This window comes from Thunnus thynnus, chromosome 13, assembly GCF_963924715.1.
Source record: "Thunnus thynnus chromosome 13, fThuThy2.1, whole genome shotgun sequence".
NCBI classification, from domain to species: domain Eukaryota; kingdom Metazoa; phylum Chordata; class Actinopteri; order Scombriformes; family Scombridae; genus Thunnus; species Thunnus thynnus.
Window position 1 is genome coordinate 2,848,619 of NC_089529.1, and position 23,203 is coordinate 2,871,821.

The following is a 23,203-nucleotide window of genomic DNA, read 5'->3' on the forward strand; positions in this document are numbered from 1 at the left end:
GAATAATTTGGGGAACACAAAGATCTCCCCCACATGTATGGCAAAGGATGTCTCAACAGTAGAACCAAAAGTGGTCATTTCGCCTCATCTGAAGACACAATTCTTTTCCTCTGAATCGCGGTCTTGTGTCAAAGTCTGTTTCCTTTCACATAGTGTTTCTCTCCCGTCACAATAGTGTGTGGTACCCTAGCTGCTCAGGTATCAACAAAATTAAAGGCGTCAGTGTCCTGTAATGCACAAAAAGCACATAGTTTCGCTTTAATACACACAAAGTCAGGAATCTTGTTGGGAATGAAATAAACTCAGCACAAAACTATACTAAAACTATACTAAACTACTTCCTCCATTTGTTAGAGTCTTTAGCTGTGTCTCAAATCACATACTTCCGTTAGTACACTTCCATGTAGTATACTGTGTACACTTAATACTTACTTACGAATTTCAACAGGGTAGTGTTGTGTCAAATCAAACACGGCCATTGTGTACTTACTGGAAATAACGATCGCAAATTAGCATTAGCTAGCATTATGATTTGCGTTATCCTTCGCGCTACCTAATCATTACAGACTGCTACTGTACACGTGAGAATGATTTGTGACATCACAACTAGTTTGGAAGCCAGTTCTGGTCCAGTATGCAACTCACGTAAATGTGATGTGGAAACTTGAAGCCTCCAGTGCACATACACTGAGAATGAACTTTTCAGTGAAGTAGATATCTTCTGTACACAAGTTACACAACAAAAATTGCATATTCATAGAATTCTGGAGTTTTCAATCAGGGAGAGGAAGTAGATGTAATTTTAAGAATTTCTAATTAGGTAACTGGAAAACAATCAGACACATTACAATTCAAAGCATGTCTTAAGATGTGAAACGTATTACTCTATTGTTATTATTTATTAACTATTATTAATGTGTAATAGCACTAAATATTTTACCTTAATAGCATCTTCACTTCACTTTGTGTCTCCAGAATGTGGACAGGAACTTTGCAGTGTACCTTACAGTGCTGATCTATTGAAAGCTGAGTTTAGATGATGAAAAAATTACAACACCTTTGACACACTCTTTAGATCTTATGCAGACGTGCTTGTTTTTGATATTATAGTAATTGATGTCATTTCATCCCTGTGAGAATAAGCAAATTACACCATACATATATATAAATAAACTGAAATGACACTGACTTAACATTGACTTAGCCATCTGCCTTTACTGGTTGACACTGACAACAGCAGATGGCCGCCCACCTAGAGCCCGGTTCTGCTTGAGGTTTCTTCCCGTTAAAGGGGAGTTTTTCCTTGCCTCTGTTGCCAAGTGCTGCTCATGGGGGAATGTTGGGTCTCTGTAAATTAAAGAGTACAGTCTAGACCTGCTCTATGTGAAAAGTGCCCTGAGATAGCTTCTGTTGTGATTTGACTTGACCCTTCAAATTCCTTTCTTTGGAGATGGAAGACAGTGGGGGGGTCTGAAGAGAAAACATTATGAGAAAGGAAGCTAAAAAGGAAACACCATTCTGTGTCTTTCACCGTTTTGTGTCATGACACGTCATGCAGTTCCTTTCCATATTGAAGATATTGTTATGGATGTGGTCTAGATTTTGAAAAGGTAACCTATCCTACAGGAAGTTCTTTGTGCTTTTAGTGTTTTAGTATCCCTTCATCAACAGACGTCCACCAATGGCTCTTCAATGAAAAATCTTATCATGCTATATTATTTCCATGTCACTGTTAACTTCATGTTTGTCTCTTCTGATATTTTGAGACTTTCCTCCTAAGAAAAACAACAATATGTCGTAATCTGAGCTGCCCAAAAATGACATACAGTATAGTTCTGTTGGAGTGACAGATGCCTTCTAGCGTCTGTAGCGGACAGTTTTTTAAAAAGTGTAACAACAATCATCCTTTAACATGAAGGACGTAGTAACTTTAACCCACACCACATGTTTCTTTAACCTTAACAAAGTGATTATTTTAATCCAAACCTTGATCTTTCCCTAAACCTAACCACGTGGTTTTTTGACTAAACTTAACCAGACCTTAACCACAGTGTTGTCACATCATAAAACATCATCATTTTTTCAACAGCGGTTTGTAACAGTTTTTGGAAGTGCAAACAAATGATATTGTCATGCTGATTACTGTCAATAGGGGCAACAAATTGAAATGACATTTGGAGGACTTGTTTGACTGGTGTTGGTGCTTGCTTCATGTCAAAGTGACAGTGACAAATCAGAATGAATAAATGTTATGTACACGGGCTGACAGGTACTACAAGATCCCAAAGTAACTGAAGAAAAACAATCATATCGTTATATCTTCAGAAGCTATGCAAAATAGTGTTGGGAATCACAACAGGTGGTACCTCATGACTCAATTTCCATTTAGGGTTCTACAAACTGATCACAAAATGATTCTTGATGGATTCTGATGCTGCTCAATTTAGAGTCTCTAACTTTCTTACTGTACATTCATGGAAAAATCATCAATGTACTGTGCATTGTAAACAATTTACTTCTATTGCCATGTATTCCCACAGGGAGTCCCACATTCCCTGGAAACTTGGAGTTAGAGATAACATGTGTCAGCATATTTTCCAATAATATTCAATAATATATGCATGTGTGTCCTGCTATGTATGACCTTTGCTCAAGAGTTCACTGTTTGGCATCACCAACAAAAATAACAGCCTAGGCCCCGATCAGACAGAGCACTTTTTAGCAGCCTGCGGCGGCTTTTTGTAATTGTTTTCAATGAGAGTGAAGCTTTTTGCTCACTGCTTTTGTTTTGCTGAGCACCTTGCATTTTTCCACTTTATATGCCTCATGTTTTTGCAGGAGCACCCTGAGTGCCTCGAGTTGAAAAAGCATGAACTCGGAGGGAAAAAAGCATCCGACATCATTAGCGTTTTTTCCCATTGTCCAGTCGGATGAATTGAGACTAATCTGTGGTGGTGACGACAACAAGTGGAGATAACAGATATCAGGGACTTCTAGTGAAAACAAGTAATGTGATTTTGCATGTTAGTTGTATTATCTAAATATTTCAGTTTCGCATGACACAGCTTTCATATTGTATGGCAGTTATAGAGCTTCATTTTGCCCTCTACTGTGTAAAATCCAATACTTGTCTAGTTGAATTTTATAATTTATCATCTCACTGGTATCACTGGTGTTATTGTTGTTCTTATAATTATGAAAAAAAAACAGTACAAAAACTACTCATGCTAGGCTCCTGGTGCACAAGTGATGATTTCGTCATATTCAGTATTGGCATTCATTTCTTACAGTGGTGGAGTTCAGGAGAAACTAAGCACTTTCTCCCTCTAAACCTTTCTTTCTTTGCCTGTGAATGATGATGTTGGCTACTCTTTAACATGAAATGGGTGATGTACTCAGTGGTTGTGGCTGGTTTGTGACAGTTGTATTCTTAATTGGTACTCATTAATCAATACCTCGGTGTGTAGTGCACCTAGAATACCTGTAATGTATATCAAGATTTGGAGAAATGTTCAGTGGTTCATTGAGTCCTTTACAAATATTCATAGCCATATGAATATTTGATTCCGATGAGTTAACAGCTTGAGTATGTTGCTCCATCGTTTCCTGCTCTGCATGGATGGACTCCAGTATCTTTTTAGCAAGCTTTCAGACCAACACAAGACAAGTTTTTTGTTTACCAGAGTATTTTTTATGTTTCGTGACTCATTAATAAATCACAATTTACATTGTAGTCTCTGTATGTTTATATGAAGCATCTCACCAATGCCCACTCACTGTCATGATCTTGCTCGCTTCGAGTCCCACATCAAACAGTTTCTGAATGGCAGTGGCTCTCAGGCTTTGGTTGGTGTAAGACATGTGTGTCTCCGCCTCTTTGTATATCCTGGGTAACATCTGTGACAGCTGGTTTACTCCCAGGGGAACGGAGGTATACCAGAAGCTGTCTGTTGGACGTGTTACCCTCCTGGGCTGCAGATAGAGGGCTTCTGCACCAGGCCGATTTTTGCTTAGGAACTTTTCGAGAGATGCAATTGGGCAGAGCGGATTTCCTCGCTCCTCAAAAACGGTTTATGGTGAAATAATTTGCCCCAGTCTCGTCACGTTTTAAGATGAATGAGTCAGGTTTGAGATCTTGATTCCCCTCTTTGCCCCTGCATTCAAAGTGCAACTGAATATCATACCAGACCTTGTTCAGTAAACCTTTTGGATTGTCTGGACTTAGTGTTGCAGAATATTTTAAGATGCACTGGTTTTCAGGTGAATTGGGGTGCGGTGTGTTGTTTTGTCTTTCCCTGCCCTTCTAATCTCTTTTACAACACCTTTAAAACATTATTAGCTGATATGAATTCTGGGTCCTGCATTAAACTCCATGAATGGCTAGCCAGAGGCTTGTTGATATAACGATATAAACCAGTCTGAAGCCCAAGGTAGCTGCTGATGCTGTAGAGTTCCACTTTAGTTCTCTGGATGGATCCAGAAAACTGCCTCAAGACTGTATTCAGCTTGGCCTTCTTAACAGACTGAATGTTGATTTTTATATTTTTGAGACTTAGTCAAGTCTGAAAGCATTTCAAAGCCCATGTTGTTTGCCATACAGCGTTAGCTTCATTTTTGCTCTAACTTGTCTAGGTCAGCTGATGTCATATGAGCGCACCTGAAGGTTTGCAATGATGTATCCAGGCTTCTTTCCTTCCCTACATCCTCTTCTGACGACCATTCATAATTTAACTCAAATGTTATTTGTGGAAATATGTTCATCTTTGCAGTGTAAAGTTTGTTACAATCTAAGATAGATAATGACTGTTAATGTAATTAAACGGGACACCTGTAAAGTGGAATGATACATGTATAGTTAAAAGTCACAGCACTGTCGTACTCTATCACTATCACTAGCACTCATGGAATGCCTCTTGTCCGATCAAATTACGTGGTCCGAACTAACTAATGTATTCATTGCGTTACATCAGACATCTTGGAGCTCATACTTGGTGACTGTTTAGCTAAGTTTAATCTAAGGAAACAGTGGGCCATATTTCTACTGATGATAACATGCATAAACTAGGAAAGGTAGCTTCATTTAGCTTCTCGTCTGTCCACCTGTATTCTCAGTGCGTTAATATATGGCTGTACACAACTTTTCTTTGTCACCAGCATAGTTAATTGTTTACTTTTGTCACTCTTGTTGGTTAAGGACAGTCATTACAGAATGACGTGTATAAATAATGTTCTTGGGCTTGAATTAGGAGTAGTTGTGATTTAATCACTTTTTATTATTTAAGATACACTAGATATCAAATGGTCAAGTGTCGTATAGTAACAACATATCTTTACATAAAAGTACATACAAAGTACTTTTGATGATGGGAATGTCATTAGTTTTGGTTTGACCCACTGGTAGCAATAGATGAAATGGTAAGAGATCAACGAAGTCAGATTCATCTTCTGGTGAACATGCATGTCTGATCCTAATTTTATGGCAATCCATCTGATAGTTGCTGAAACATGAAGTACTTCAACAACTAACAAGGACGTGGTGTTTGAGGGCTAAATATGAGCCCTCCTGTGTGATTGAAGCTTTTGCACAAAACATCCTTTTGATTAAATCTGAATAGATTAAATATGTGATAAAGCTTCTGATGGATTTGCGTTGGCTCACGCAGTAGTAACAGTCATAGACCTGCCTCTGAAAAAAAACATACTAAATTATCAATTTTACCTTACTTCAATTTAGAATCTATTCAAAACAGATTCTTGTTGATTAAATAGAAAGGGTTAGTTTCAGGCTCTTACTCCAGTGTGCCATTTGCCAAACCATTCATTTGTGTCCTCAGTCCACTGAATTGCACTATGAAACGTAACAGGCAGGCACTTTCAGCTAAATGGTCTTGTTGAAGGTGACAAACAGGATAAAGCATAGAAAAGTGTGTGAGAGTATACAGCTTTTTGATATCAACAAGGTAACTCCATTCATTTGAAGGCATCTTTCAGTCTTCTGCCTGTATGAAAATTCTGAAATCCAAGGTTCATTTACTGACCAACAGTACTGGTTATTATTATTATTATTTGTAAAAACTGAAGTTGATATGTGTGCTAGAGAGAAGGAGTTAAAGAGCAGAGCACTGAGTTATTAACATTCAGTCTCCAGCACTGGACAGCAGCCTCTCTGCTGCAGTGTTAGCGAAAGCCATCGTTATCCATAACGCCGTGCGGGCGCAGGACTATAAAACACTATATGAACGTTATGAAGTGCGTGTTGTCAGTCAGTCTTGTTTGTTGGTGCTGGAGTTCAGTGCTCTGGCATATGGAATATTCACAAATGATATTCACAAATGTCTTACAAAGCTAATTATCAAGCTATTAAATCCAAAACGTGCCCAAATGCTTGCCTTCTTTGAAGAAGAATTGAACTGTAGTGCATGCACGCTGTACACCATCCAGGTGCTGCACTGTGCCTTCACTGTTCAATACCACCTTTTTCAGTGCATTGTTATTAAGGACAGAGAAGAATTAATTTTGCAATTTTTGCAAAGAATTACCAAAATTTTCCACATTACTCTTCAGGCTCAGCTATTATAAAAGACATTATACAACTGTTTTGTTTATACTTCCTGTAACTAGTATAGCGATTCAGTGCAAATCCCATTTAATTACTTTGCTTAGTGGTACGGATATTGTTTCAAAGTGCTGTATGTTCTTATTTCTTATATTTATATATTTATGTAAAAAAATTCCCTCAACAAGTTATTTTGGTTGTTTATTTTCAAAAATGTCCATCATCTTCATTGGATTGGGGTGATTTTTATTTCAAGGTAATATGTTATATTAAATGTAATCACCATGTAACATTTGTTCACAAACATGAATGAATATGCAACCTTTAAATATTGACAATATTCCCCATTTTTCTCTCTTCCAATACTGGCTCACTGATTTGACAGTGAAGCACTTGAAACTGTGTGGATGAGACAGGAGAATGGCATACAGCCTCACCATATGAGTCTATTTTTGATGTGTGATCATGGGGGAAGAGACTGTACTGATTTCCCATCAGCTATCACTACACAATAACAGACCAAAGGTGGTCAGACTTGACCAGAATCATAATACCACCATAAAAAGACCAACTGAGGTGCACTTGTTTGCATGTTGCTTCAGTAACACTGACAACAAAAACTTCTACTGGTGCTGGTAAATACAGGAGCTGTGATGAGAAAGCATCCCCTGACAACTACAGACTAATGACAGCTTTTCAACAACCTGCCATTCATTTTTTTCTGCTTCAGGCACAAGGCTTCTTCAGTAAGAGCATGGATATAATTGGAACTTTTTCAAACTGATTTTGGTTTCTCATAGGATTTACTGTAGGAGGGCAGAGCTTGGTCCATCCTTTCCCCCTCATTCCTCTTAACTTGCCAGCAACACATTAGAAGTAAATGGTTTGTCCAACTGAGAGGGCCGTTTACGGCTTGGCTTTCCTCACGGGGTTAAGAGTGATGGGATTTTGATCCCTTGTGTGGAACTATTAGCTCCCCTTTACCCCTATTGCACAGATGGTAGTGCGCACTTCACTCTCCATTTGGCCACGAAATGGGAGGCTGGAGGACAACCAGACGAAGAGGGGAAAATGTAGGCGTGAGGGAGGAAGGCATAGAGAGAGCTACTTGCCTTTCTCTGTCACCTTTGACATGGCAGATTCATCCACACCAATGGGAACACTTCCAAGGGAGGACATTGATTAGTAGGAGCAGAAGCAAATATAGGCTGTTGTTAAGAGTGGATCTATCATGTCATGGTACTCTGGGCTTTCCTACTAGCCACTCCATCTGTGTGTGGGATATGTGACTCAGAACAGCCAAGCCATTACCAGAACACTAATCAAAACCAAAATCCTGGCTAATTTATAGGTTTTAAATATGGTAATTAAGACATCTTTGCAATGACCACAAGCTGCCTGATAGCTACAGGAAACTTAATAGCAAAAGAAGCAATGGTAAAATGGAAATACTGGCTTTAAGGATCTCTGTTAGCACTATGATGCTTCTCAGCTGGACTGCTGGTTCAGGATCACTCGGACGCTGACCATGCACAACATCTGGTCTCAGAGTAACCTACATTTGTGTGAATTAATAGGTACACTGAAATGTAAAGGTTCCAAAGAGAAATCTAAAGAATATTATTATATCATGGTTCCTAATTTGAGGTGTCCTGAGCAGGATGATCCAGGCATATTTTAAAGGATTGAATGTGGCTGAAATTATTATTTGGGCACACCTGTGCTAGTGATTATGACATCCTAGTTGGTTAAGTACACGGATTCACTAAACTCCGATTCCAATTCTCTATTTCACATTGGCAAAGACTAGTAGTGTGCAAAACATTTAGCAAGCAGCTTCTTATTTTTCACCTACAGTACGCCAGCCGTGACTGTCACTGGTTAAAATGACAAACATCGGCGGTGACAGGTTATATATCAGCTGTCGCTAATTAACTGTCTGTACTCAGCCAAGGACCATGTTTGAGAGAAGATACTTCACTTTGTGACAACGCTGTACAATTGCGAGTGTTCCTGTAGTTCCAAAAACTCCAACAGAGTGATAAGTCCTCTCTCTAGCTGTCAGTTTCAGGAGTCTTGTTTTCCAGTTAAACTTTCTTTCATAACATATCAATAATTTCAAAAAGGTTAGACGCTGTACCTGTTATTTCAATTTTCCAGATACATATTTAAGTAACACTGTATATCTTCTGCTACTATTTAAATGAGTATTGGATCGAACCTCAATACTCAATACTCAATATTAAAGGACTCGGATCAGGATCAGGGTTAGAAAAACTTGATTGGGGCATCCCTATTTCTAATATTTACTGTAATAATTTTCACTATGAAATAAAAAATGTGGTTAATTGAATGCATTCAGTTCATCTTTATCCAATATCTAATGAAAAATATTATATAATTTATTATGTTATATATTATAATATAACCCCACCATAAATGTGAAAGTTTGAAAGTAATGCAACTGTACTGAACCAGTTCACTCCTCATAAAACCTTGCCTGGCGCAAGAGATAATTTCACAATCCTGTACAGCCATTTGTGTATGCCTGCATGCAGAGCTTAATTGCTGTCATTATGGCCATTTATTCATAAGGTAATTCATTAAGGTGTGTTATGTTTGAGAGTAATGATGCTCAGTAACTGCTAAAGCACCATTGGGAGACAATAGCAGACTTGACAAAGAAAGTGCATTTGGAGGTTATGCCAATTTTCTAACAACTGTTGTTATATTCACCTAAGAATTTTCCTTTATTTCAAACATACTCATTTTGAAGCAGCTGACATATTTTCTTTTCTCGGCTGTACCACTGCTAATCCCTGAAAACAATATCCTCTTTTTTTTTTGGATTCAAGAGGTAAGCTCCCCCCCTTCATCCCCCCAATGATCCACTTCAAAGACAGTGGTGTGTTGTGCTCGTCTATGCTTAATGCTATTTGCTTTTGCCTTTTTCACATCAAGAAATGAACGTGTTAAATGAAGAATTCAGTGATAAGTAGGCAGTTTAGCAGTTGGTGGGAATTGAAAGGGTATGGGCATTAAGCTCATTTACTTTAACATAATTCCATGATGTGCATTTTCTATAGGAAAATGTGGATATTGTAAACAACAAAGTGTGCATCTTGATGCTATGCGTATTCATACACTGCTTTAAATGGTGAATATACATATCTTTCAGATATTGAAACCGCATGGGTGAGTGAGATAAGATTGTTGACTCCTCTGCCTCTGACTGTATTGACTGACTAGCAGAGAGGTTAGTTCAGAGGCCTTTCTATTAAAATCCTTACTCCCCTAACCTTGTGACTAATGATTCATATGTATTTTTCACTGTCACGCGTTGTGAATAATGCAGTTGGCACTACACTGTAAATGAGGACTCAGAAAGATGTCCTGGCTTGTCTGAAGCCCAGGTTATTAAACACCTCCACAGCTCTCAACATGTAAACCACAACTGCAGTCTCTTACATTCTGCCAGTATTTAATTTCTGGTGTTACTTCAGCTTCAACTCACTGACTGATCCCAAACAACTCATTCTGAAGTAAAAGGCTGAAGTATCATAAACAGCAAGACCAGACACAGAGACCAGATAGGCATTCCTCCTCTGCAACACTTAATAACTCAAGTTAATACCATTACAAAAAAGTTCCCAAGTGTATGTGGGAATTCAACTGGAACACACATACTCAGTTTGGAGTACATGGTTGGAAGAAAATTGTAAACAATATTTTCAGTTATTAGATCAGCTTGAAATCATGTTGCTTGCATGGCACTCGACAGCATTTTCCCTCCTGCTTTTCTAATAGAGTTCAAAAAGAAAATTGTTACAGAGAAAAAAAAGAGCCCTGCTAGTCATACAGTAAAAAGTAACACTCAATGACACTGTTACGCTATTACTTCAACATCTGAATCACTGCAGCATGTAATTGACCTTGCCTGCTCAATAAAATCTGGGACCAGCCTCTATGTTGAATGTGTGCAGAAAGAAATGCCTGTGTGGTGGAGCGCATTTGAGGGGATCCTTACATAATTGCATAAGGTTCTGTAACCAATGAAAAGCTGTACAAAATCCCCAACTAGCAGTTATTAATTTGGATACAAAACAAGAGGCAGATGAAGCGGGTAATTGTAAAGAGTTGCTGAGCAGACAGCAGAGTGTTCAATGGAATTAAAATGTGATTTTACCCCCCTAGGCAATAAATCTTATCTGGTACCAGTAAATGCAGTGATGCTGCATGTGCATGTGCATACAACTCTGTGTTTTTGTTTTGTTTGAAAAGACTACATGTCATGCATCAGCAGCAGCCTTGTAATGTTTGACATAAAAATTTGAGGGCTGAGGGGTTTTAATAGATTGGATCAAGTGCTGGAGGAAGTATTCCGATCCTTTACTTAAGTAAAAGTGTCAATACAGTGTCAAATGTGTAAACTCCATTAGATGTACAGGTCCTACATTCACAGTCCTTCTCAAGTATTATCAGCAAAATGTAAGTATCAAAAGTAAAAGTAATCATTCCTCAGGGTGCTGTGTATATTATAGGTTTATAATTACTGATGCATTAATGTGTAAGCAGCATTTTAATATTGTAGCTGGTCAAGGGGGAGCTAATTTTAACTACATTATATACTGTTAGGCAGAGGTTTAAGTTGGCCCTGGCACCTTCATTTTTACAGGCAGCAGCTGGACCAGGCAGCGCGGCATGAGCCTCCAGTTAAACCCTCGGGTGTAATCCCCCCTCTGACCACAATGTGGGTTGCAGTCACAGAGTGGCACTGTCCGTATTTCTGCTTGTTTACTCTAGCTGGAAGTGAAGACTGCAGAGGCAGCGATTCAAAGACTAACTTCATTGAAAACTTAAGCCAAAAATGAGATATTCATGTTTTGTTATGTTTGTGGTGAATGACTAATTTGTTCGAGCTGATATTGATCTGCTGGCCTTCAGTAAGTATGCTCTTGACATTTATTCAGCTGTTTCTCAGCTGTGGAACTAGATGAGACAATGTTATTTTATCTTTGAATTTTTGTCATATTCATAATGTAACATTATCAATAATCTCTCCAAATGATAACATTGATAATATTAATTGGTAATAACAACAACGGACAACAACAAATGACTATACTGTTCTGTTTCCTGTATTGTGGGTGACAGACAACCACTGTAGCATTATTGTCTCTGATGTGGTCAGACACAAACTGATTCAGATAAACAAAGCCAAGCCAGGCTTTGACTGATAAACAGTACACACGGGTGTGCACGATGTAACTCAGTAAATAAACGATAATGTAACTCAGTGATACTTGAAGTGTGAGTTATATAAATGACATGTGTGGGAATTCTGCATCCTGTTGTCTGAGCTGTCAGAAACTGATCTGCAATCTTTCCAGACTGATACTGACACAAGACAGAATAGTTAGTTTGTTTTTCCTGTTTTGGAACACACATGCACACTCAGATCTCACTAAGTTATTGGCCTTATACATTGAAATGTATTATTTTCATTTAATTTCTCTCATGCTTATACCATACCCCTAGTCTTGTGTGTTTCCTATGTTCTGATAACAGGCTTGCCTGGGTCCAGACCTTTGAATCTGTCCACTCATGACAATTCTGTCTGATATCAGGCAAATAACAGACTGCAGGTTCAGTAAATCAAGATTTCTTTAGTTCTGCCTTTCTCTGTCTGAAATCAGCGCGGTTCGGGTCCATTCAGCTGCTGAAGAACTGTGAGGCAGCATGTGGAGCAACAGGACTCATAGATATGTTTGTGAATGTATTAATATATTTAAATCTGTACTTATATGTTTTCTTGGTAAAAGCAGAGTCAGACAGCAGGATGAAGTAGCTGCAGCTGGAGCTACAGAAACAGCAGATACCTGCTCAGCCCTCTCACCATAACTTCTGACCCTCAGCAGTGGCCTTCACTCAGGCCTCTAATCCTCCAGGTCTGATGGCTCCAGGATGGGGATGAGGATGGCACACTGGGTGAGAACATAGTTTGAGTTCAGCATTATGCATTTTCCACAGCTGATCTGTACTGATGAGGGCCAATATGCTCAATGGGTTGTGCATAGTTTCTTTACAGACACCAGAGACCCAGCCTGAAAGTATGGGAAGTCCATATTGTAGTTTTAGGAACAAGTTTTTCTACTTTGTAGAGAGACACTATATGCAGTTATAAAATATTCATTCCCCTGTGTTCGTGAACAAGTATGTAACACGCTGGGTTATTTTGTTCACAAACTCCATGATATTTTCCATGTTTTCTGTGTGTATAGTTATATAATATGTAATTTAGTGTTGAAATGTCTGTAGTTTGCTTGAAAGGTACAGTTGTTTACACATGGGAGGTGTTACAACCTAACCTGCTTATTTTAATTTCGCATCCTATAATGCTGTTTGTTGCATTCTACCTCTTATTAGTCAGTCAAAAGGCAACGTTGAGTTCCTTAGCTGCTGATTGGCTGAGGTGTGGGAGAACAAGAACAGAGGGTGATGCAAGGGTACGTGAGAGCAGTTATTATTTTATCACTAATTTTGGTTTAATAAGTATTTTAATTTTGAGCGTCTAAAATGTTTTATGTGGTTCCTTTTTAAAGGTGCATCATAAGTTAGACCACTAATAGTTTAAGAGTCTTTATTCTTATACATCTATTCAATACACATCAGATCTATACAGCACAGGTAGTATTACTGTTGAGTGTGAGTAAACAAATCTGGGGCACAGTTCAGAAAGTCTGTAGAGAAGAACAGTGTTACATATACAACAAAATGTGACCACATCTGGACCTCACGATTGTAGAGGTGTAGAGGATGAAAAAATGCCCGAGGCACATACACATACTTCAGATACTCCAAGCATCCATGCCCTACCCAGGAGATGTGACCCAGAATAACACTAGAAACCTGACGTGTTATAACTTGGCTTGTTTAAATCTTTCAAACTAATGATACGTGACATTCATTTTGTCCATGTGTATGCAGTGATCAAATAATGTACAGTAATGTATTTTTCCACCCATCATCCAGAACACTAGACAAATAGACATCCTTCAAGCCAGCTGAAGGTGAAGGTCTGTCAAAAAAAAGGGGGACTGCCTGGTTTAATGTGAGACATCTGGGCAGTGACTGCCATGTACTTCTCTTGATATTTCCCAGTAGACACCCTGTCTTCACTGTCAGTGAAACAGTGTCTCTTCTTGGAAACATGGATTGGGCATCAAGCAGCTCAGAATGGCACAGACTTCTAAATTAATATTCCTGGTCCGGTCACCTTAAAACTTATATATGCTAAACGTTTTTCCACATAGCTCAGAGGAGACTTCACTAGTCAGTATCTGGAGAAGGAGCTCACTGCAGAATTTATATGAAGTGAGACTTGAGTGTTATGAAAGCATTGTAAATTATTGGCCTGTTTTTTTGTTGTTTGTTTTTTTTTACAATTAGCTTTTCTACACAGACTTTATTGGCCAAGTGAACTCACTGAAACAGGACAAGGTTTTCATACAAGGATCACTACTCAGTGTGATAACATAAAGTATTATTTGTGTAGAGTATAGACAAAACTAATCAAATATTTTTTTGCAAAGCGTAAAATCATGAAACTAAGACTTTAACTTGCAATGAATGTATAAAGTGAAGCTGTTCATCAAAGTCTTTGAGCTGAGACCACTAAACATATCATGCACATAATGTTTATGAGAGAAATACCATTGTATCCTATAAAATGCTCCTGATAAGTGAACGCTGCATGCATACTAGATTATTTTGCTCCAAATAACGTTACATTTTGTTTGAGGATGGAACACATCAGTCGTACTCCTTTTGTTGGTAGTCTCTTAAGGTATTTAAGCTGACAGTCACAGGCTCAGCATAATGCATCGCTAACGTGTCCTGCATGAGTAGTTTTGGGACAGGAGTCAACACTAAAAGAAGCAGCAGCATGGGGAAGGTGCAGAATGAATGACATTCTATGCAGCCCTCTACAGTAAATGGTAAATGGACTGCATTTATATAGCACTTTCTAGTCTACCAACACACACCAATACAATACCAATACACTGATGGCAGAGGCATGCAAGGTGCCAACCTACTCATCAGGAGCAATACAGTGCTTTACAATTTTTCTAATGCTCACTTATCCATTCACACACACATTCATACACTGTTGGCACAGCCATAGGGTGCAATTTGGGATTCAGTATCTTGCCCGGGGTCACTTCGACATGAGGACTGGAGGAGCCGAGGATTGAACCACCAACCTTCTGACTGGTGAACAACCTGCTCTACCTCCTGAGCTACAGTCGCCCGAGGATACAACACATTTCACTGAAAAATGTGACAGGCCACAGGTGCATCAAATGAAAGGTTATCTAAACTGAGATATCAAAGTCCCACGCCTCGCCATCACCAGGCAAACGTGGGTACAGTTCCAAATTAACACAGCAGCACACTGACAAAACATGCTAATAAGGTCTATTTGCTTTGAAGAGGAAAAATAATGACCATCCTGGCCCATCAGATAAATAAAAGCCTACAAACCCAATTAGAGCTGGCTTTTATGATGGATGAAAGGCACTCACTGTAATGGTTTGTTAATAATAAGCGCAACTGCCCCTTTGCACAACAATGGTCTAATTAGGGGAGACTGTTGGGATGTGACCCATTTGTATAAAACATCTGCAGCCGCTCACAATCAGTGTGATTCACTGGTGTTTGAAGCGCCCAAATTGTGACAGATGAGAGGAAATAACGGTAGGTAGCGAAGCAGCCCTGTGACTGAGTGCTTGGCATTGTGGGTAGGCAGTCATGCGCGTGCTGTGGGCGGACAAAGTGCCAACATGCCAGGGATACAATCAAGAGTATAGAAAGCTTTGTGAAAAATAACCGAACTTTCTTGTGGCATCTGTCACATTCTTACCAACACTAGTGTCTAATCAGTGTCCATATGGAATCACTGGCAATTATCTGTCCTGTTGTGATGCATGGACTTAATGGAAAATATGGAACGATTACAACAGTGCAAAGCTACTTATGAAACTTTTGTGCCATTTGTGTAAGGAAAAGAAAAAAGGAAAATATATAAAATTATATCCCTCTTTTAAGCATGAACTGCAGGGCTAGCCCTGACTATGTTGGTGCCCTAGGCAAGATTTTAGATTTGAGCCCCCAGAAAAGTGCAACAATAGGACTGTAGGACACATTGCAGCCTTTTCTTAAATTCCATGGCATCAAACAACCGTTTTTTGATTCAGACACATGAAGGTGAGTGCAGACACCCAAGTAAGTGCGCTGACCCTTGTGAGAGAGATTTTGGACATTTGTATAATTGTTATGTCTCTTTATGTCTCTGTGTGGTTCTTTAGCAACGATGTGAAAATTTCCACGACCCCCTTCCCACACTGACCTCTTTGCCAAGTTGGGGTCTAACAACATGACACTGACCAAAGTTAAACACTGTGACAAAATGGAGATTGAACAGACCTCATGAGAGACCACTTCTGACCAATAACTAAATTATGGCATGAACTAAGAGCATAAATGACCTTGGGGTCATATGAACCAGGAGAAAGGACCAACATCACAAAACACATGGACTGAAAACCCCTTTTCTTATCTCCCCAGACCAGAGTCATAAAACTCCAACTCACATTCCTGGAGGACATTCATTGAGTCTCTCTGCAAATCTGAATTGGTATGAATTAAATGTCTAATCATTACGTAAATCATTTAATGTTGTTTGTTCAAAATTCATAAAGAACGGTATAACTTTGATAACTTAGGATAGCTCAGGACTTCATGTTGAATATTTAAATGTCATGAGAGTTAATTAATACTTATATGTTACTATGCAATGGTATTTTAGGTATTTTCGGGTTGAACGTTTTTATATTATCAAGTAAGAGTTATGTTGAAATTATATTTCTGAAAGTTTAATCTAGTCACATAATTGTTGCTTTAAATTTTTATTTCACTACTGGATGTGTAAGTGGTTTGAGAAGGTTGAATCAATGAAGGTTGAATGTCCAAACATCAAAAGAAGCATTGATATGAATGTTAATGTTTGGTATGTTGATAGGAAGGATAGGATGGACTCATTATGAAATGAATGTATAATGAACAGTTTTTTCTGCCTACCTTCTCAAGTCAAAATCAGCCACACCTTAAAAGTCCCAAAACAAAGAAAAAATGTTTAAATCCCACCCAAAACTCTGCCTGTCTTATTCAAACTTATAAAATCAAATCTCTGAGGGATGTCCTTTGAGCTGGTCTCCAAAAACTCATGAGCTAAGACACAATTCCACAATTAAGGTGTCTCTTTTCTTTGTCTTTCGACCAAGTATGCATGTATGTTAATCTTTATTGAAACAAGTTCAGTAAAGTGATTCGTCACTGCTGCATCCACAAAAACTCATCTACAACACAGCCCAAGCCGGGTTGCACTGCCCACTGACACTGCAACTAACTCCAGCTCAATTCAAAACAACACCAGACCTGAAGAGACAACATTTCTGCAGTGACAAATAGTTAACAGTAAGGCATAACATGGCTTTGTGGTCAAGGGTCGATGTCAAATAACGTTAAAATTAAGAAGATAATTTCTTTAGAGTATGTTAGCTTCCCCTTTGCATTCCCTGTTGCAGTACGTCAGCCTCAAGCTACATACTTTGATAAATGTCTCCATTTATCCTAAGAAGTTGTTGTTTCTTTGGCTGCAGCAGAAAGAGATCACTGTTTTGAAAAGAACTTAGGTACGAGACAGATGAATTGATCAAATTGAGAATTAAATTTAAGCTTTAATGTTTCCATTAAAGGTTCCTTATAGGAGGTGGTGCCCATCAAACAAGGTTTTATATTAATTAAAGTAGATTAATTCCTTCAGGACCTCCAGTCCTAGAACTTGTGAAATGAATGAAATGAAATGAACTCACACTAAAATAAAGTGCGACAGTGTCTAGCCCAGACAAAGTACTCCAGACAAAAAGGCAAGTGAAGGTGCCATTCAGTGAGTATTTGAAAAACAAACCAGATTAAAACTCATGTAAGTCAATGAGGAAAGAAGAGAGGAAAAACATTAAAAAGCAAGAACATGTACCTACTTCCAAAAGCTGTATGTATCTGATTTCCAAATGATTATGCATTTACTTATGTAAACAGACTCAACTCAGGGACCAACAGCCATTTGCTGAATTTCATTGGATTTGCAAGTTTGGTCATGAACCCAAGTATTGAACTAATGGAAATGCTGACCTCATGTTGACACTTCATGAAAAGTTAAGAGATCACCAAAGCTATTTAAACAATTATTAAACAATTCATCCTGAGAGGGACATGAATGTTGTTACCAAATTCCATGGTTATTCATCCAAAAGTTGACATTTCACTCATAACCACAAACGTCAGCCTCATGGTAGTGCTGTGCTAGAGAAAAGGCCAGAAAGTCACCAAAGTCAGTAAGGTTCTTCCTCTGGAAATTATGGATGTCTGTACAAAATTCCATGGAAATCAATAATAGCTTTTTAGATATTTCAGTCTGGACAAAAGGGGTGGACCTGCTGGTTGACACCACCATCCATCGAACCATGCCGCTACACGGCTAAAGAAACAACCTACTAGTGTAAAATCACTGACTTGAAACATATTACCCAAGAAAAGCCATCATTTACAATAAAAAATGGAGTGAATGCAATCAAAAACCTTTGCTCAATTTATAGAGGGGGATAATATCATTGATTTCTTCAATAAAATAAATCAGTCATTTTGTTTTACACTAATGGTTGCCAATAATAGAAAACATTTTCCAACATACATTTGTTTAACGTAATTTTTGTAATTATGTTAAAACATAAATGTAATGTTACATACACACTCACATACACACAGAGATAAAAAGTTAGCTGCAGCAAAGTTCCTTCACTCCCCTGTGCATATGCTGCTGCCATGTTCACTGATCCTGGTCTTGAAACATCTGCTGGTTTTAACTACTCAGGCAGATCACAAGGACATCTGAGTTTGTGTATCACACTGGTTGACGTACAGGTAATGAGGCCTTTACTTTGAAGCAATCTCCTGCACAAGAGTATATATCTGTAAGTCACATTTGTTGCTCAAACTACTCTGAAATGTTTGGTAATTCTCTGGTGGGTAGTCTGATTTACCCTCAATGTCCTTCACATAAAGAGTAAACAGAGCAGAGAATGTGGGCATGAGCCTGAGCGGCTATTCAAGGCTGATAATAGGAAACTTGAATGTGTTAATTAGCAGTTTTATACTCTAATACCCTGCTAGGGTCCATCTAAAGTATACCAACATTCATGTTTCCCACAGGAAGGATCCTAATGACTTTGGTAATCTCCTGACTTTTCTTCAATGTTTTTCATTGAAATATAGCTGCAACTATGAGCATTTAGCTCACAGCACTGCTGCGGTAATGTTAACATCAATTCTAAACATCAACACATCAAACCCACACTGTGTGTGTCGAACATTAGCATAGAGCATATTTAAATTTATTGTCCGAGCCATGAACGAGGAGATTACCCAAGGTGAACATCAATATAGAACTCACTACCAAAGTGATATTGCAAAATGAATAAGCTTTAAGAGGATCAAGTTTTTCACCAAGGACACAGGTTCAACAACAAGGAGACTGCTTGCATTTCTGGCACATACCCTCCTCTGACTTTACCATGTGCACTATCTGTATTGTTCTCCTATCCAGGTATTTTAAATTCAAGATGCAGTTTTGCTATATGAAAATAATCTACTCTGGTCCACTCTGCTATCTCTTATGCCATGCTAATGGGATATTGTGCTCAAAACTGATTCACCCAGATAAGCTGACGTGGGCGCATGAATAAATGAAAACCTTGGTGGTCCCAAATGGAAAAGATGAAGATGTCTTCTTTTTCTGACCTTTGCCTTTGCAGGATGAAATGCCTGCTGGTTAACACCTTACTTGAACTTTAATTTATAATACACTTCGTTACAGCTGAACATGATCCACATAACACCTACAAGCCCTGAATATGTTTTGTTAGCTTTCAGTAGCAGAGCAGAAAAACAGGGTAGTGGCAATGTGTCTTTATATACTGTATCTCTCCAGTTATATAAATTGCAGCTATGCATTTTCTAATATGGATGACAAAGCTTGCCTGCATTCATTCCCCCTTTGCATTATGGAGATTAGCTCATGATCACTAGTGTTGGAGGTTACATACAGTATACAGTATCAGGTATGTTGGTTGGGAAACAGGTTTTCTTACAGCAGAATATCAGGTTCTGTTTTCCTACAACACTCAGTGAGAAAATAAGACTGAACTTGAGAGGATAGGCAAACGCTAATTACACACACATAGAGTGGGGACAACAAATCATTTAAATGTAATCTAGAAGTTGAAATTTAATTAGATATGCTGATATGAATATTGTGTTTAGCAGATTTAATGAGTGTGATAGGGACTTCGGAGCAACAAATCATATTTCCCATCTCCAAACTAATAAAGCATACTGAGTAACAGTACACGGTATGAGAGTCTGTCATTCTAGACCAGGTAAAAAGAAACAAATACATAACTACATTATTTTCTGTCTAAAATTGCCATGTTTTCTTCACATTATTGACGGGTGGGATGGTAACTTTTTTGGGAGGTGGCACTGATGCCCAAGTATTTGAAATATTATTATGTCAATATTGTTAAGTTCAAGTTTGTAATGGAAAAACGGCTCCCTTTTCTTGCCTTTGTGCTGCAAAACAATCAAGCAGATTTCCAACGATTCAGTTGGACAGACAGTTCTTGTCTATGTGGTAACTTTATCTCTGTGGTCAAAGTCTGAACTGCTGTAGAAACTACACAACTAAACACAAACATACTGAAAACTTAAATTTGACTTGATTAAATTTGAACTATTCTCAATGTCAATCACATATCAAAGATTTTTTAATTATAAATATTTCAAAATAGGTTTCATTGGTGGAGAAACTTTTTAAGACTTGAGTCTATTCCAAGAAGATTGCCAAACACTATTCGATTGGCACACAGACGCTCTTTATAAGAAAGCTTTCAAAGCAACTGAGCAGCCATCAATTAAAGAGACAAAAGAAGATGCAAGTGCCATTTGTTTGGGCAGGATGTCTCTGCAAATCAAAGTGCCCAGCGTTATCACACTTTCTGTGTACAACAGCAGAAAGTCAGACAGAAAGAAGCTGTTATTTGTTCTTTGCAAAATTCCCAAATGACAAATCAGCATTGCTAATAGATTTTTCACCCAGTGGTTCAAGGCAAACTCCTGCTGGGCCTAATGTACCGTGGTCAATAGTCCCCACAGTCTGTCCACCGCATTCCCTCCTCAGAGAGGCAAATTGCCTTCCACTGCATTACACAGGAGTTTTCTGAGAGAAAGAGTCTCCTACTTTCTATTCTTTTATAATTAGGGGTTTCATACAAACATAAGTAGACTGTAATCCTTCAAAACAGACAAACAAGGTTGAACCAAATGATTCACTGCAGGGTTCTGGTTGCAGGGAGCCAGGAGACTGAAAAATTAATTTGTGAGGAAACAAATAGAGGTATTCTATCTTCCTGCTGTGTGATAATAACATGATTAGCATTATCTGCCACTTAATCATATAAATAGATGTCTGTATTTCTGCTATCAGTTTGATAGCATATGATGAAGATTTAAGATTTAAGTAGCAAAAATGCCTAAGATTTTGCTGTTATAAATGTTCAAGCTGGATTTTCAGAAGTCCCCAACATATTCTAAACTGAATACATCCCACAGATGACCTGTGGTTCTTCTCTTAACCATGACTAATATCTTTCTAACCACATAGTTTTTGTAATTAAAACTAAAGGAAATGTTAAGGCTAAGATTTTTCATGAAATCATATACTTTGATACTCTTTGTGATCTGCACTTCTTTTTTTTTTTTTTTAGCACTACCCAATTAATGTATTTACAGTTTGTAATTATCCCTCTACATAATAATTTTCACTGTTTGTGGCAGAGTCCACCATTCCCATGTGGGATTTAAATTGCCTGCACACATACAAGGGGTTCACACTAAACAGTGTGTGTTTGATCCAGCATTGCTTAATTTAATTTTATCTTACAGATACCAGCCTGGATATTGTTCTTTCTTCTACGGTCCTGCCCTGCACTGCTGCTGTTTCACACGTAAAGTATTTAACTGGTGAAACACAGGTTAGCACTGACAGTGGATCAGTTTTATATATTAAAGGTCCTCAGCGAGGTTGCCATCTCTTTACTGTGTCCTGCTGTGTGTGACAAAATACTTGCACTGTGTGCAGCATGAAATCGCTGTTGAAGTTATTATTGACCAACTTCTTTATTAAAATAATGTGAATTTGTTTGCATTTGTCTGCACTGTAAATAGATACACCAGTTGCTCTTCTGTGGTATTTCTGACAATGTAGCCGCTCAACCAGTGTTTGCTGTAGTATTTCACAACACTTGCTGTTAGACCCATTAACCATGGGTGTTGACAAATCAACCAGGACTGAAAAACAACTTTTGCAAGTTATTTTATGCCTTAATCTTACCAAACCGTAACCATAGAGGTGGCAGATCAGAAAACAGGGACTGGTGTCACAAAGATGTTGTAGACTGGTCTGTATAGGTTGGTCTTAATTTTGCACTTAGATTACTGTGATGAAAATTCGACTGTTTCAGAAAAATAAAGACTGACTCTTTTCAAGCCTAAGAGCAATTTTTCCATAGTTACAATTAGTGACACCTGCTGATCGGCGGCACCAACTGACAAAAGAGCCAAATATACCCCATAATTTGCAGTTTTGTGACAATTGCGGAGTGAGCAAAAACATATTTTTTAGAGACTGCAGTAACCTGTTGGAAATATATAGCAGTGAAGACAAAATCAGTCATTTAATTATTAAAACTATCTTTGTCCTGAGTGACAAATTAGGAGAAGCACTGAGCCCCGCTGCACATAGGCAGCACTAATAGGAGTCTAGGGGAGGTTAAGCCTCCCCAAAATGATCATGATAATATTATGCTGAAGCTTTTTGTGAATTACTTGGCTTGCTGATTGTTATTTGGGTGCAATAGCTAACAGGTTATTTTGGTGAGAGAGAGCAAGCAAGTAAAACTTAATCTATACAGCACGTTTCATTCCAGGTGAAATACCATTAGGAAAGTAGGAATAAAATAAAATATAATAATTAAGACCAGCAACTGACCAGTAATAATAATAATAGGACATGTGAATTAAAACTATTTAAAAAAGTAAGAACAAAATAAAGTTAAATAAAATAATAATTAAGACCAGTAAACCAGACTACTGAAAGGTGCAGCTAAAAAGGAATGTTTTTGGTTTAGTTTCAAAAGATGATAGCATTGGAGCACACCTAACATGACTGGGTTGAATGTTCTTTGAGCATAAAAGCTAAAAGCAGTTTCACCAGTGTTCGTGGAGACCCAGGGAATAACCAGATGACCTGAGGGGTTTAACTGGTTCATAGCTCACAAGCATGTCAGAGAGATCTTGGGGTGCCAGAACATGTAGGGCAAACAAGCATTAAAATTTTAAAATCCATTCTAAAATTTACAGGAAGCCAGTGTAACAACCTAAGCACAGTTGTTATTTTGTTGTATTTCCTTT

At 38.2% G+C, this 23,203-nt stretch overlaps 1 long non-coding RNA gene across 1 annotated transcript; it reads left to right on the forward strand.

The window, feature by feature from the left end:
* Window positions 1-12,305: 12,305 nt before the first annotated feature.
* Window positions 12,306-22,181, forward strand: LOC137194990 (uncharacterized). The gene is made up of 3 exons (XR_010931039.1): window positions 12,306-12,544; window positions 16,184-16,253; window positions 21,677-22,181. It is a non-coding gene; the product is annotated as an uncharacterized lncRNA (long non-coding RNA).
* The last annotated feature ends 1,022 nt before the right edge of the window (window positions 22,182-23,203 follow it).